The sequence below is a fragment of the Protomyctophum parallelum genome (genome assembly GCF_964188405.1).
Source record: "Protomyctophum parallelum genome assembly, chromosome: 20".
Taxonomy (NCBI): domain Eukaryota; kingdom Metazoa; phylum Chordata; class Actinopteri; order Myctophiformes; family Myctophidae; genus Protomyctophum; species Protomyctophum parallelum.
Window position 1 is genome coordinate 31,350,628 of NC_139718.1, and position 16,688 is coordinate 31,367,315.

Genomic DNA, 16,688 nt, shown 5'->3' on the forward strand with positions numbered 1-16,688 from the left:
AGGTTAGGAGTTCACTTCTCAGGGGGGCCACCCATACTAGAAACATGTTCACTCTTGGCACTGTAAAGGCAATTTGAATAAAAGCATCCGTACAAATGACATAGATTAACCAAAGTTTCTGTTTGTGAATTCCAAATAGGAGGGAATAGGAGAACATGGCAAGCAGAGCAGAGAGAGACAGAGATTTTCTGGAAGATTCTCATGAATCTAGACAGACCAAACTGAAACTCAACCCTGAGCGCCTGACGAACTCAGCCATTTTTATCGCCGTCTGGATTCATGCTCTGCCAAGGAGAACTTTAATTGTTTCTCATTCACTCAAAAGCCACAAGGCTTCATGGGTTCCAGTATATACAAACTGTCTGCCTTTTTTCTCGAGAGCTGAAAATAATTACTAGTTTAAAAATGGGGCAGCCTTGTCGCAATCAAATATTTGCACGGGTTTCAGATGGAGAACTTATTTTGGTGTTTGGGTTGGTTGGAGGAAGTGGGGGGGTCACGGTTCCGGAGGCACGACAGACAGGAGTTGCTGCCTGAGTTTAAAGAGCTGTCGATTGTTATTAGGAAGCTCTCTGCTCTGTTAATTTTCATGTTTCAGTTGTAGGCAGAGATACTGTGTGTGTGTGTGTGTGTGTGTGTGTGTGTGTGTGTGTGTGTGTGTGTGTGTGTGTTTATGTGTGTGTGTGTGTGTGTGTGTGTGTGTGTGTGTGTGTGTGTGTGTGTGTGTGTGTGTGTGTGTGTGTGTGTGTGTGTGTGTGTGCGTGTGTGCGTGCGTGCGTGCGCGTGCGTGCGTGCAGTGTGCGGTGTGTGTTAGTGCGTGCATGAGAGAGAGAAAGAGAGAATCTATATGTGAGTGTAAGCATGAGCATCGTGAGAGCATCTCTGCGTGCAAGCTTGAAAATATGAACGCACACTTACATGCCTTTGGACGTACAGTACATACATTCACAGTAGCACACACATACACACGCACACACACACACACACGCACACACACACACACACACACACACACACACACACACACACACACACACACACACACACACACACACACACACACACACACACACACAGACACACACAGACACACACACACAGGATAAGTTCCTGAAATTGGACCTTGGAATGTTGTCACTGTAAGTGTGCCAAATCAGCGATTAACTGCGCTCTCCCAGAGACAGGCGTGTAGTGGAGTGAAGTTTGAGAACAGGTGCGTGTAAAACAATCTCATGTTCAGGACTCTGCTGAGAGCCTGAGTCCCACTGCGCTGCTGAAATGAGCCTGAGTCCCACTGCGCTGCTGAAATGCTGGAGCAGGAATAGAAACTATCCATGGTTTACTGATTGGTTTACTGATCCATGGTTTTCTTTTTTGCTCTTTATGCAAGCCCATATTATTATGTGACACGGGGGCCGAGGTTATTGATTTGGATGATTGTACAGTGTAGTAGTGCAAGGCTATTTACATGGATTGGGGATGTACAGTTTGTGGTGTTAGGTAGAGCTGAATTAAGGCACATAAATAGGCTGTTCAATTTAAGACAAATGAAATAACAAAGTTCACAGTCAAATACCTTCTCAGTGTTAATGTAACACCTGAGTGTACAAATGGAGCCAAATGGACCCATTTGGTTGGTGAATTGTACAGCTTTTAGTAACAACCACCAGAAAACTTGTTGCTCAAAAGTGCAGGACAAACATTTCGGTCACAAGACAACCAGTCAGTGCCATGCCATTGGTTCGATGTGACAGATTAATTTTTTCACTTCCTCTACCTAAAATTATGTTTATTTAACCACTTATACCCATACTGTACTTTAGTCCACTTGCCAGAATGTGAACCCAGGTATGTTGAGTACACCAAAGTTTTATGTTAGAAATGTTGAGTATGGGTCCCCAGCATGTAGAAACTGCCGGATGCTAACCTTGGTGTACTCAACATGTCCGGGTTCACAATGGGGTTCTATGGGCTGGCAAGTAGACTACTTAATAAAACTAAGAAATTGAAAATCTCTTCACTGAAAATAGCAAATCTATGTTGTGAGCTTTTATATTTGCTATTTTCTGCAATTTACACAGCATAGGGATGCTATAGGGTTCAAGTGACTGCGGAGCACGTTTGCTGCTTCAAACCCAGGCAAGGCTTTCATACTCTTGACTTTGAACCCTATAATCCAGAAGAACATTTAAACAGTGTGAAGGTACTGTAGGGCAGAGGATCGGTCAGACGGTCACTGATACCACAGCCTCTGCTGAGCTAGAATGATAGGTTCAAGCCCCATGTCACCTACTCCAGGAAGCAGGACTTTTATTTTGCGTGTTAGTCATATGTTAATGTAATTGGGTTGATTGAGAACATGTGGTGACTGACTCAGCTCAGGAATCTCCTTTGATTGTGTGTTTGTTTGTATGTAGGTTTAAGTATGAAGGACTAGTAGCATGCCAAAGTTTGTGCTATTGCCATAGAGAATGCATTGGGCGTTTAAGTTAAATAACTCAGAAACTACAAAACATTTCAAAGTAAAACGTTCCAGCATGTGTCTCCACAGTAAGCTGAATAATAAAAAGTGTGAATGGAGTTTCTAGGTGAAAATGATTTTTTGACGTGCCAAAATCTGCCATTGAGCCCCATGTTAAAAGTGTCAAATTTGAAAGCACTATATTTCTAAAACTATGACACCTTTCAAAGATTCCTTTTCAGGCAAACATGTCCACCGTAAGATGAACGTAAGTAGGCTAGAATGGAGTTGGTACTTAGGTTTAAGTATGTAGGACTAGTAGCATGCCAAAGTTTGTGCTATTGCCATAGAGAATGCATTGGGCGTTTAAGTTAAATAACTCAGAAACTACAAAACATTTCAAAGTAAAACGTTCCAGCATGTGTCTCCACAGTAAGCTGAATAATAAAAAGTGTGAATGGAGTTTCTAGGTGAAAGTGATTTTTTGACGTGACAAAATCTGCCATTGAGCCCCATGTTAAAAGTCTCAAATTTGAAAGCACTATATTTCTAAAACTATGACACCTTTAAAAGATTCCTTTTCAGGCAAACATGTCCACCATAAGATGAACCTAAGTAGGCTAGAATGGGGTTGCTAGGTGTAAGTATGTAGGACTAGTAGCATGCCAAAGTTTGTGCTATTGCCATAGAGAATGCATTGCGGATGTGTGTATGAGAATGGGTGTTGCGGAGGATTAGAGGAATGCCTCTCATCCTCCGCAACACCCATTCTCATAACCGCTATACCGCAAGGATATGGGCTATAGCCCATATCGTACGGCATACTATAGCACGCCGTTTTTCATCATTTTTGAGGATTTGATTAAAAAAAACAAAAAAAACATGGGTTATAGCCCATCGTTTTTTGAATTTTTGATTATTTTTTTTATCCTTGTTTTTCATCATTTTTGACCATGGGCTATAGCCCATACCGTACGGCATACTATAACACGCCGTTTTTCATCATTTTTGAGGATTTAAAAAATTAAATTAAATTAAAAGAACGATGGGTTATAGCCCATCGTTTTTTGAATTTTTGATAAAAAAAATTATCCTTGTTTTTCATCATTTTTGACCATGGGCTATAGCCCATACCGTACGGCATACTATAGCACGCCGTTTTTCATCATTTTTGAGGATTTGAAAAAAATGAAACATTTAAAAAAACGATGGGTTATAGCCCATCGTTTTTGGATTTCAGGCAAACATGTCCACCGTAAGATGAACCTAAGTAGGCTAGAATGGAGTTGGTACTTACCCAGCTAACATGTCCACCTGGGCCCAATTGGGTTTTGACATGGGCTATGGGCTTGGGTTCCAAGTGGGCCGTGCACCCAGTATTCACAAAGGGCCCACCCGTGTTAGCCCATATGGGCTTATGTGGGTTTCTAACTGGGTCTTAGGTGGTATCCAAATGGGCCATTTTATTTCAGAACCTTGTGTGCCACCTGTGTTTGCCTATATGGGTTTGAACTGGGATCTGATTGGGCCTTAAGTGTGTACCAGCTGGGCAAATTATCAGGCCACACTTGTGTCCGTCCTCATTGTCTTCCGTCCTGTTTCTGTTGTCACCTGCTGTCGATTGTTCATTCCTACGGATAGGATGCAGTGCGCCACATAGGCAGTGTTTCCAGTTTTCTGTAGTAGTTTCTTCAAGTGTTCAAACTTTATGACTGGATAGCACTCGATCTGTAGAGTCCTACATTACTATCTCCTACGATCAAGGGTTAGGGTTAGGGAACTGTAGCATGCCGTTTTTCATCATTTTTGAGGACGAAAATCACTCCGACACCATGGACTATAAAAACCTGAGATTCGGCAGTTGAAATAAGGTACAGACAACCGTATGACTCTCAAGCTGATCTCACTGTGGGATGAACTGTATGAGTTTATGTTTAAGAACTAACAATACATTGAAAAATACATTCTGGATGTGTCACTTACAAGCAAACAAACAAAAAAGCAGTGTGAATTGTCTGGAGCCAGTGGCTCAGTGTGTTAGAACACTGTCCACATGTTTGGGAGATGGTGAGTTCAAACCCCAAATAAGTCTTTATTTTCAAGACCAATTTCAGAAGAAGAAAACAAACAAAAAAGCAGTGTGAATTTTCTGGAGCCAGTGGCTCAGTGTGTTGGAACGCTGCCACATGATCGGGAGATGGTGAGTCGGCAGTAGAAATGAGGTACAGACAACCGTATGACTCTCAAGCTGATCTCACTGCGGGATGAACTGTATATGTTTAAGAACTAACAATACATTGAAAAATACATTCTGGATGTGTCACTTACAAGCTGAAATAGCTCAGTTGGAAGAGCATTAGACTGAAGATCTAAACGTCCCTAGTTCAATCCTGGGTTTCGGCAGTTGAAATGAGTTACAGAAAACTGTATATAGTTTCGGAAGACTTACTATAATATGTTGTTTTTCATGATTTTGAGGAATAAAAAACAAAAAAAATACATACTATAGTTCATGGGTTTGGAAGACATACATGTGTACTTCATGATTTGGAGGATTAAAAAATATCAGACAAAATCCAACTCCAAACTCTAACTCACAGGCAAAGGAAGACTGTTGTTGCAGATAGCAATAGGTAACTGAGTTAGGGTGCTGTTGTCATTGTCTGGAGATAGAAGGTTCAAACCCCATGCACTCAACTATTTACTGTGAAGTTTTCCTTTCAACACTGACATCAAGTGGCCTGGAAATTCCAGCTGAACTGTGTGCCGCTAAGTGGCCCAGCGGATAAATCACAAGTTATCTGTAGAGTACCTTGTAGAATTGTGTTAGTTCAAACCCAACACACTCAGTGGGAAGGTGCAGGTTTTTGACGTGCCAATCATTCTGATTGACAGATTCCTTGGCCAATCAGATCGGTCTGCCTTCAGCCAATCCTAGGGCTCCTTACATTGTCTCCTCCAATCAAATGGTCGCAGACCCGGACCACTTCCTTGTTTATAACTGGATGAAATACTCTGACCTGTTTTAGATTTATAGTGATTCTTCAACTTCATTTTCTTCATTTTCACAGTTTTTGACGTTTTATTAATATAATTGATCATTCTAGATCACTGCTAGATCTGTAACAATCTTCTCTTATGGGGTTAGGGTTAGGGTTAGGGTTAGGTTCAGGTTCCACAGGTGTAAAGTGTAAATGTGGGGGTCCTTGACAAGAAAAGGTTTGGGAACCACTGTTGTAGAGGGACTATAGAATAGATAGATGTTGATAGTATTAAGTTAGTTACTTTGACAGTGTACAAATGGAACCGGTTTTCAGCAGGTCAAATGAGGTACAGAAAACCGTATGACTCCCAGGCTGATCTCACTGGGGGAAAACTGTATGAGTTTATTTGTTTAAGAACTAACAATCAATTGAAAAATATATTCTGGATGTGACACTTACAAGCCAAATTAGCGCAGTTGGTAGAGCATTAGACTGAAGATCTAAAGGTCCCTGGTTCAATCCAGGCTTTCGGCAGTTGAAATGAGGTACAGAAAATCCTACGACTCTTAGGCTGATCTCACTGGGTGAAAAACTTTTTGTTTAAGAAGTAACAAGTAACAGTCAATGTAAAAATAAATACTGGATGTGTTACTTTCAAGCCATAATAGCTCAGCTGGGAGAGCATTAGGCTGTAGATCTGAAGGTTCCTGGTTCAAACCTGAGATTCGGCAGTTGAAATGAGGTACAGACAACTGTATGACCCTCAAGCTGATCTCACTGTGGGATGAACTGTATGAGTTTATGTTTAAGAACTAACAATACATTGAAAAATACATTCTGGATTTGTCACTTACAAGCAAACAAACAAAAAAGCACTTTGCTTTCCACACTTACATCAAATAGCACAAAAAAGCTGTGTAGTAGTATCCAGCAGTTAGCTCAGTGTGATGAGAGGCTGTCCTTGGGAGCCACAGGTCCAGGGTTCAAATCCCACATTAGTCATAACTGTGACACTTTGCTTTGCACACTGATTTCCAGAAGGACAACTTTAAAGCAGCCCAGAAATTCACCATGTTTTTTGTGCCTCAGTGGCCCAGCGGATAAATCACAAGTTATCTGTAGAGTACCTTGTAGAATTGTGCTAGTTCAAACCCAACACACTCAGTAGGAAGTTGCTGGTTTTTGACGTGCCAATCATTCTGATTGAAAGATTCCTTGGCCAATCAGATCGGTCTGCCTTCAGCCAATCCTGGAGCTCCTTACATTGTCTCCTCCAATCAAATGGTCGCAGACCCGGACCACTTCCTTGTTTATAACTGGATGAAATACTCTGACCTGTTTTAGTTTTAGATTTATAGTGATTCTTCAACTTCATTTTCTTCATTTTCACAGTTTTTGACGTTTTATTAATATAATTGATCATTCTAGATCACTGCTAGATCTGTAACAATCTTCTCTTATGGGTTAGGGTTAGGGTTAGGGTTAGGGTTAGGGTTAGGGTTAGGGTTAGGTTCAGGTTCCACAGGTGTAAAGTGTAAATGTGGGGGTCCTTGACAAGAAAAGGTTTGGGAACCACTGTTGTAGAGGGACTATAGAATAGATAGATGTTGATAGTATTAAGTTAGTTACTTTGACAGTGTACAAATGGAACCGGTTTTCAGCAGGTCAAATGAGGTACAGAAAACCGTATGACTCCCAGGCTGATCTCACTGGGGGAAAACTGTATGAGTTTATTTGTTTAAGAACTAACAATCAATTGAAAAATATATTCTGGATGTGACACTTACAAGCCAAATTAGCGCAGTTGGTAGAGCATTAGACTGAAGATCTAAAGGTCCCTGGTTCAATCCAGGCTTTCGGCAGTTGAAATGAGGTACAGAAAATCCTATGACTCTTATGCTGATCTCACTGGGTGAAAAATGTTATGAGTTTTTTTGTTTAAGAAGTAACAAGTAACAGTCAATGTAAAAATAAATACTGGATGTGTTACTTTCAAGCCATAATAGCTCAGCTGGGAGAGCGTTAGGCTGTAGATCTGAAGGTTCCTGGTTCAAACCTGAGATTCGGCAGTTGAAATGAGGTACAGACAACTGTATGACCCTCAAGCTGATCTCACTGTGGGATGAACTGTATGAGTTTATGTTTAAGAACTAACAATACATTGAAAAATACATTCTGGATTTGTCACTTACAAGCAAACAAACAAAAAAGCACTTTGCTTTCCACACTTACATCAAATAGCACAAAAAAGCTGTGTAGTAGTATCCAGCAGTTAGCTCAGTGTGATGAGAGGCTGTCCTTGGGAGCCACAGGTCCAGGGTTCAAATCCCACATTAGTCATAACTGTGACACTTTGCTTTGCACACTGATTTCCAGAAGGACAACTTTAAAGCAGCCCAGAAATTCACCATGTTTTTTGTGCCTCAGTGGCCCAGCGGATAAATCACAAGTTATCTGTAGAGTACCTTGTAGAATTGTGCTAGTTCAAACCCAACACACTCAGTAGGAAGTTGCTGGTTTTTGACGTGCCAATCATTCTGATTGAAAGATTCCTTGGCCAATCAGATCGGTCTGCCTTCAGCCAATCCTGGAGCTCCTTACATTGTCTCCTCCAATCAAATGGTCGCAGACCCGGACCACTTCCTTGTTTATAACTGGATGAAATACTCTGACCTGTTTTAGTTTTAGATTTATAGTGATTCTTCAACTTCATTTTCTTCATTTTCACAGTTTTTGACGTTTTATTAATATAATTGATCATTCTAGATCACTGCTAGATCTGTAACAATCTTCTCTTATGGGTTAGGGTTAGGGTTAGGGTTAGGGTTAGGTTCAGGTTCAGGTTCAGGTTCAGGTTCAGGTTCAGGTTCAGGTTCCGGTTCCACAGGTTAATAAAGTGTAAATGTGGGGGTCCTTGACAAGAAAAGGTTTGGGAACCACTGTTGTAGAGGGACTATAGAATAGATAGATGTTGATAGTATTAAGTTAGTTACTTTGACAGTGTACAAATGGAACCGGTTTTCAGCAGGTCAAATGAGGTACAGAAAACCATATGACTCCCAGGCTGATCTCACTGGGGGAAAACTGTATGAGTTTATTTGTTTAAGAACTAACAATCAATTGAAAAATATATTCTGGATGTGACACTTACAAGCCAAATTAGCGCATTTGGTAGAGCATTAGACTGAAGATCTAAAGGTCCCTGGTTCAATCCAGGCTTTCGGCAGTTGAAATGAGGTACAGAAAATCCTACGACTCTTAGGCTGATCTCACTGGGTGAAAAACTTTATGAGTTTTTTTGTTTAAGAAGTAACAAGTAACAGTCAATGTAAAAATAAATACTGGATGTGTTACTTGCAAGCTGTAATAGCTCAGTTGGGAGAGCGTTAGACTGTAGATCTGAAGGTTCCTGGTTCAAACCTGTGATTCGGCAGTTGAAATGAGGTACAGACAACCGTATGACTCTCAAGCTGATCTCACTGTGGGAGGAACTGTATGGGTTTTTGTTTAAGAACTAACAATACATTGAAAAATACATTCTGGATGTGTCACTTACAAGCAAACAAACAAAAAAGCAGTGTGAATTGTCTGGAGCCAGTGGCTCAGTGTGTTAGAACACTGTCCACATGTTTGGGAGATGGTGAGTTCAAACCCCAAATAAATCTTTACTTTCAAGACCAATTTCAGAAGAAGAAAACAAACAAAAAAGCAGTGTGAATTGTCTGGAGCCAGTCGCTCAGTGTGTTAGAACGGTGACACATGATCGGGAGATGGTGAGTCGGCAGTAGAAATGAGGTACAGACAACCGTATGACACAAGCTGATCTCACTGCGGGATGAACTGTATGAGTTTGTTTAAGAACTAACAATGCATTGAAAAATACATTCTGGATGTGTCACTTACAAGCCGAAATAGCTCAGTTGGAAGAGCATTAGACTGAAGATCTGAACGTCCCTAGTTCAATCCTGTGTTTCGGCAGTTGAAATGAGTTACCAAAAACTGTATATAGTTTCGGAAGACTTACTATAATATGTTGTTTTTCATGATTTTGAAGGATAAAAAAAGACATACTATAGTTCATGGGTTTGTAAGACATACATCTGTACTTCATGATTTGGAGGATTAAAAAATATCAGCCAAACACTCAACTATTTACTGTGAAGTTTTCCTTTCCACACTGACATCAAGTGGCCTGGAAATTCCAGCTGAACTGTGTGCCGCTAAGTGGCCCAGCGCATAAGTCACAAGTTATCTGTAGAGTACCTTGTAGAATTGTGCTAGTTCAAACCCAACACACTCAGTAGGAAGGTGCTGGTTTTTGACGTGCCAATCATTCTGATTGACAGATTCCTTGGCCAATCAGATCGGTCTGCCTTCAGCCAATCCTAGGGCTCCTTACATTGTCTCGTCCAATCAAATGGTCGCAGACCCGGACCACTTCCTTGTTTATAACTGGATGAAATACTCTGACCTGTTTTAGATTTATAGTGATTCTTCAACTTCATTTTCTTCATTTTCACAGTTTTTGACGTTTTATTAATATAATTGATCATTCTAGATCACTGCTAGATCTGTAACAATCTTCTCTTATGGGGTTAGGGTTAGGGTTAGGGTTAGGGTTAGGGTTAGGGTTAGGGTTAGGGTTAGGGTTAGGTTCAGGTTCAGGTTCAGGTTCCGGTTCCACAGGTTAATAAAGTGTAAATGTGGGGGTCCTTGACAAGAAAAGGTTTGGGAACCACTGTTGTAGAGGGACTATAGAATAGATAGATGTTGATAGTATTAAGTTAGTTACTTTGACAGTGTACAAATGGAACCGGTTTTCAGCAGGTCAAATGAGGTACAGAAAACCATATGACTCCCAGGCTGATCTCACTGGGGGAAAACTGTATGAGTTTATTTGTTTAAGAACTAACAATCAATTGAAAAATATATTCTGGATGTGACACTTACAAGCCAAATTAGCACATTTGGTAGAGCATTAGACTGAAGATCTAAAGGTCCCTGGTTCAATCCAGGCTTTCGGCAGTTGAAATGAGGTACAGAAAATCCTACGACTCTTAGGCTGATCTCACTGGGTGAAAAACTTTATGAGTTTTTTTGTTTAAGAAGTAACAAGTAACAGTCAATGTAAAAATAAATACTGGATGTGTTACTTGCAAGCTGTAATAGCTCAGTTGGGAGAGCGTTAGACTGTAGATCTGAAGGTTCCTGGTTCAAACCTGTGATTCGGCAGTTGAAATGAGGTACAGACAACCGTATGACTCTCAAGCTGATCTCACTGTGGGATGAACTGTATGGGTTTTTGTTTAAGAACTAACAATACATTGAAAAATACATTCTGGATGTGTCACTTACAAGCAAACAAACAAAAAAGCAGTGTGAATTGTCTGGAGCCAGTGGCTCAGTGTGTTAGAACACTGTCCACATGTTTGGGAGATGGTGAGTTCAAACCCCAAATAAATCTTTATTTTCAAGACCAATTTCAGAAGAACAAAACAAACAAAAAAGCAGTGTGAATTGTCTGGAGCCAGTCGCTCAGTGTGTTAGAACGCTGCCACATGATCGGGAGATGGTGAGTCGGCAGTAGAAATGAGGTACAGACAACCGTATGACACAAGCTGATCTCACTGCGGGATGAACTGTATGAGTTTGTTTAAGAACTAACAATGCATTGAAAAATACATTCTGGATGTGTCACTTACAAGCCGAAATAGCTCAGTTGGAAGAGCATTAGACTGAAGATCTGAACGTCCCTAGTTCAATCCTGTGTTTCGGCAGTTGAAATGAGTTACCAAAAACTGTATATAGTTTCGGAAGACTTACTATAATATGTTGTTTTTCATGATTTTGAAGGATAAAAAAAGACATACTATAGTTCATGGGTTTGTAAGACATACATCTGTACTTCATGATTTGGAGGATTAAAAAATATCAGCCAAATACTCAACTATTTACTGTGAAGTTTTCCTTTCCACACTGACATCAAGTGGCCTGGAAATTCCAGCTGAACTGTGTGCCGCTAAGTGGCCCAGCGCATAAGTCACAAGTTATCTGTAGAGTACCTTGTAGAATTGTGCTAGTTCAAACCCAACACACTCAGTAGGAAGGTGCTGGTTTTTGACGTGCCAATCATTCTGATTGACAGATTCCTTGGCCAATCAGATCGGTCTGCCTTCAGCCAATCCTAGGGCTCCTTACATTGTCTCGTCCAATCAAATGGTCGCAGACCCGGACCACTTCCTTGTTTATAACTGGATGAAATACTCTGACCTGTTTTAGATTTATAGTGATTCTTCAACTTCATTTTCTTCATTTTCACAGTTTTTGACGTTTTATTAATATAATTGATCATTCTAGATCACTGCTAGATCTGTAACAATCTTCTCTTATGGGGTTAGGGTTAGGGTTAGGTTCAGGTTCCGGTTCCACAGGTTAATAAAGTGTAAATGTGGGGGTCCTTGACAAGAAAAGGTTTGGGAACCACTGTTGTAGAGGGACTATAGAATAGATAGATGTTGATAGTATTAAGTTAGTTACTTTGACAGTGTACAAATGGAACCGGTTTTCAGCAGGTCAAATGAGGTACAGAAAACCATATGACTCCCAGGCTGATCTCACTGGGGGAAAACTGTATGAGTTTATTTGTTTAAGAACTAACAATCAATTGAAAAATATATTCTGGATGTGACACTTACAAGCCAAATTAGCGCATTTGGTAGAGCATTAGACTGAAGATCTAAAGGTCCCTGGTTCAATCCAGGCTTTCGGCAGTTGAAATGAGGTACAGAAAATCCTACGACTCTTAGGCTGATCTCACTGGGTGAAAAACTTTATGAGTTTTTTTGTTTAAGAAGTAACAAGTAACAGTCAATGTAAAAATAAATACTGGATGTGTTACTTGCAAGCTGTAATAGCTCAGTTGGGAGAGCGTTAGACTGTAGATCTGAAGGTTCCTGGTTCAAACCTGTGATTCGGCAGTTGAAATGAGGTACAGACAACCGTATGACTCTCAAGCTGATCTCACTGTGGGATGAACTGTATGGGTTTTTGTTTAAGAACTAACAATACATTGAAAAATACATTCTGGATGTGTCACTTACAAGCAAACAAACAAAAAAGCAGTGTGAATTGTCTGGAGCCAGTGGCTCAGTGTGTTAGAACACTGTCCACATGTTTGGGAGATGGTGAGTTCAAACCCCAAATAAATCTTTATTTTCAAGACCAATTTCAGAAGAAGAAAACAAACAAAAAAGCAGTGTGAATTGTCTGGAGCCAGTCGCTCAGTGTGTTAGAACGCTGCCACATGATCGGGAGATGGTGAGTCGGCAGTAGAAATGAGGTACAGACAACCGTATGACACAAGCTGATCTCACTGCGGGATGAACTGTATGAGTTTGTTTAAGAACTAACAATGCATTGAAAAATACATTCTGGATGTGTCACTTACAAGCCGAAATAGCTCAGTTGGAAGAGCATTAGACTGAAGATCTGAACGTCCCTAGTTCAATCCTGTGTTTAGGCAGTTGAAATGAGTTACCAAAAACTGTATATAGTTTCCGAAGACTTACTATAATATGTTGTTTTTCATGATTTTGAAGGATAAAAAAAGACATACTATAGTTCATGGGTTTGTAAGACATACATCTGTACTTCATGATTTGGAGGATTAAAAAATATCAGCCAAACACTCAACTATTTACTGTGAAGTTTTCCTTTCCACACTGACATCAAGTGGCCTGGAAATTCCAGCTGAACTGTGTGCCGCTAAGTGGCCCAGCGCATAAGTCACAAGTTATCTGTAGAGTACCTTGTAGAATTGTGCTAGTTCAAACCCAACACACTCAGTAGGAAGGTGCTGGTTTTTGACGTGCCAATCATTCTGATTGACAGATTCCTTGGCCAATCAGATCGGTCTGCCTTCAGCCAATCCTAGGGCTCCTTACATTGTCTCGTCCAATCAAATGGTCGCAGACCCGGACCACTTCCTTGTTTATAACTGGATGAAATACTCTGACCTGTTTTAGATTTATAGTGATTCTTCAACTTCATTTTCTTCATTTTCACAGTTTTTGACGTTTTATTAATATAATTGATCATTCTAGATCACTGCTAGATCTGTAACAATCTTCTCTTATGGGGTTAGGGTTAGGGTTAGGGTTAGGGTTAGGGTTAGGGTTAGGGTTAGGTTCAGGTTCAGGTTCAGGTTCAGGTTCAGGTTCAGGTTCAGGTTCAGGTTCAGGTTCCGGTTCCACAGGTTAATAAAGTGTAAATGTGGGGGTCCTTGACAAGAAAAGGTTTGGGAACCACTGTTGTAGAGGGACTATAGAATAGATAGATGTTGATAGTATTAAGTTAGTTACTTTGACAGTGTACAAATGGAACCGGTTTTCAGCAGGTCAAATGAGGTACAGAAAACCATATGACTCCCAGGCTGATCTCACTGGGGGAAAACTGTATGAGTTTATTTGTTTAAGAACTAACAATCAATTGAAAAATATATTCTGGATGTGACACTTACAAGCCAAATTAGCGCATTTGGTAGAGCATTAGACTGAAGATCTAAAGGTCCCTGGTTCAATCCAGGCTTTCGGCAGTTGAAATGAGGTACAGAAAATCCTACGACTCTTAGGCTGATCTCACTGGGTGAAAAACTTTATGAGTTTTTTTGTTTAAGAAGTAACAAGTAACAGTCAATGTAAAAATAAATACTGGATGTGTTACTTGCAAGCTGTAATAGCTCAGTTGGGAGAGCGTTAGACTGTAGATCTGAAGGTTCCTGGTTCAAACCTGTGATTCGGCAGTTGAAATGAGGTACAGACAACCGTATGACTCTCAAGCTGATCTCACTGTGGGATGAACTGTATGGGTTTTTGTTTAAGAACTAACAATACATTGAAAAATACATTCTGGATGTGTCACTTACAAGCAAACAAACAAAAAAGCAGTGTGAATTGTCTGGAGCCAGTGGCTCAGTGTGTTAGAACACTGTCCACATGTTTGGGAGATGGTGAGTTCAAACCCCAAATAAATCTTTATTTTCAAGACCAATTTCAGAAGAAGAAAACAAACAAAAAAGCAGTGTGAATTGTCTGGAGCCAGTCGCTCAGTGTGTTAGAACGCTGCCACATGATCGGGAGATGGTGAGTCGGCAGTAGAAATGAGGTACAGACAACCGTATGACACAAGCTGATCTCACTGCGGGATGAACTGTATGAGTTTGTTTAAGAACTAACAATGCATTGAAAAATACATTCTGGATGTGTCACTTACAAGCCGAAATAGCTCAGTTGGAAGAGCATTAGACTGAAGATCTGAACGTCCCTAGTTCAATCCTGTGTTTCGGCAGTTGAAATGAGTTACCAAAAACTGTATATAGTTTCGGAAGACTTACTATAATATGTTGTTTTTCATGATTTTGAAGGATAAAAAAAGACATACTATAGTTCATGGGTTTGTAAGACATACATCTGTACTTCATGATTTGGAGGATTAAAAAATATCAGCCAAACACTCAACTATTTACTGTGAAGTTTTCCTTTCCACACTCACATCAAGTGGCCTGGAAATTCCAGCTGAACTGTGTGCCGCTAAGTGGCCCAGCGCATAAGTCACAAGTTATCTGTAGAGTACCTTGTAGAATTGTGCTAGTTCAAACCCAACACACTCAGTAGGAAGGTGCTGGTTTTTGACGTGCCAATCATTCTGATTGACAGATTCCTTGGCCAATCAGATCGGTCTGCCTTCAGCCAATCCTAGGGCTCCTTACATTGTCTCGTCCAATCAAATGGTCGCAGACCCGGACCACTTCCTTGTTTATAACTGGATGAAATACTCTGACCTGTTTTAGATTTATAGTGATTCTTCAACTTCATTTTCCTCATTTTCACAGTTTTTGACGTTTTATTAATATAATTGATCATTCTAGATCACTGCTAGATCTGTAACAATCTTCTCTTATGGGGTTAGGGTTAGGGTTAGGTTCAGGTTCCGGTTCCACAGGTTAATAAAGTGTAAATGTGGGGGTCCTTGACAAGAAAAGGTTTGGGAACCACTGTTGTAGAGGGACTATAGAATAGATAGATGTTGATAGTATTAAGTTAGTTACTTTGACAGTGTACAAATGGAACCGGTTTTCAGCAGGTCAAATGAGGTACAGAAAACCATATGACTCCCAGGCTGATCTCACTGGGGGAAAACTGTATGAGTTTATTTGTTTAAGAACTAACAATCAATTGAAAAATATATTCTGGATGTGACACTTACAAGCCAAATTAGCGCATTTGGTAGAGCATTAGACTGAAGATCTAAAGGTCCCTGGTTCAATCCAGGCTTTCGGCAGTTGAAATGAGGTACAGAAAATCCTACGACTCTTAAGCTGATCTCACTGGGTGAAAAACTTTATGAGTTTTTTTGTTTAAGAAGTAACAAGTAACGGTCAATGTAAAAATAAATACTGGATGTGTTACTTGCAAGCTGTAATAGCTCAGTTGGGAGAGCGTTAGACTGTAGATCTGAAGGTTCCTGGTTCAAACCTGTGATTCGGCAGTTGAAATGAGGTACAGACAACCGTATGACTCTCAAGCTGATCTCACTGTGGGATGAACTGTATGGGTTTTTGTTTAAGAACTAACAATACATTGAAAAATACATTCTGGATTTGTCACTTACAAGCAAACAAACAAAAAAGCAGTGTGAATTGTCTGGAGCCAGTGGCTCAGTGTGTTAGAACACTGTCCACATGTTTGGGAGATGGTGAGTTCAAACCCCAAATAAATCTTTATTTTCAAGACCAATTTCAGAAGAAGAAAACAAACAAAAAAGCAGTGTGCATTGTCTGGAGCCAGTGCCTCAGTGTGTTAGAACGCTGCCACATGATCGGGAGATGGTGAGTCGGCAGTAGAAATGAGGTACAGACAACCGTATGACTCAAGCTGATCTCACTGCGGGATGAACTGGGTGAGTTTATGTTTAAGAACTAACAATGCATTGAAAAATACATTCTGGATGTGTCACTTACAAGCCGAAATAGCTCAGTTGGAAGAGCATTAGACTGAAGATCTAAACGTCCCTAGTTCAATCCTGTGTTTCGGCAGTTGAAATGAGTTACCAAAAACTGTATATAGTTTCGGAAGACTTACTATAATATGTTGTTTTTCATGATTTTGAAGGATAAAAAAAGACATACTATAGTTCATGGGTTTGGAAGACATACATGTGTACTTCATGATTTGGAGGATTAAAAA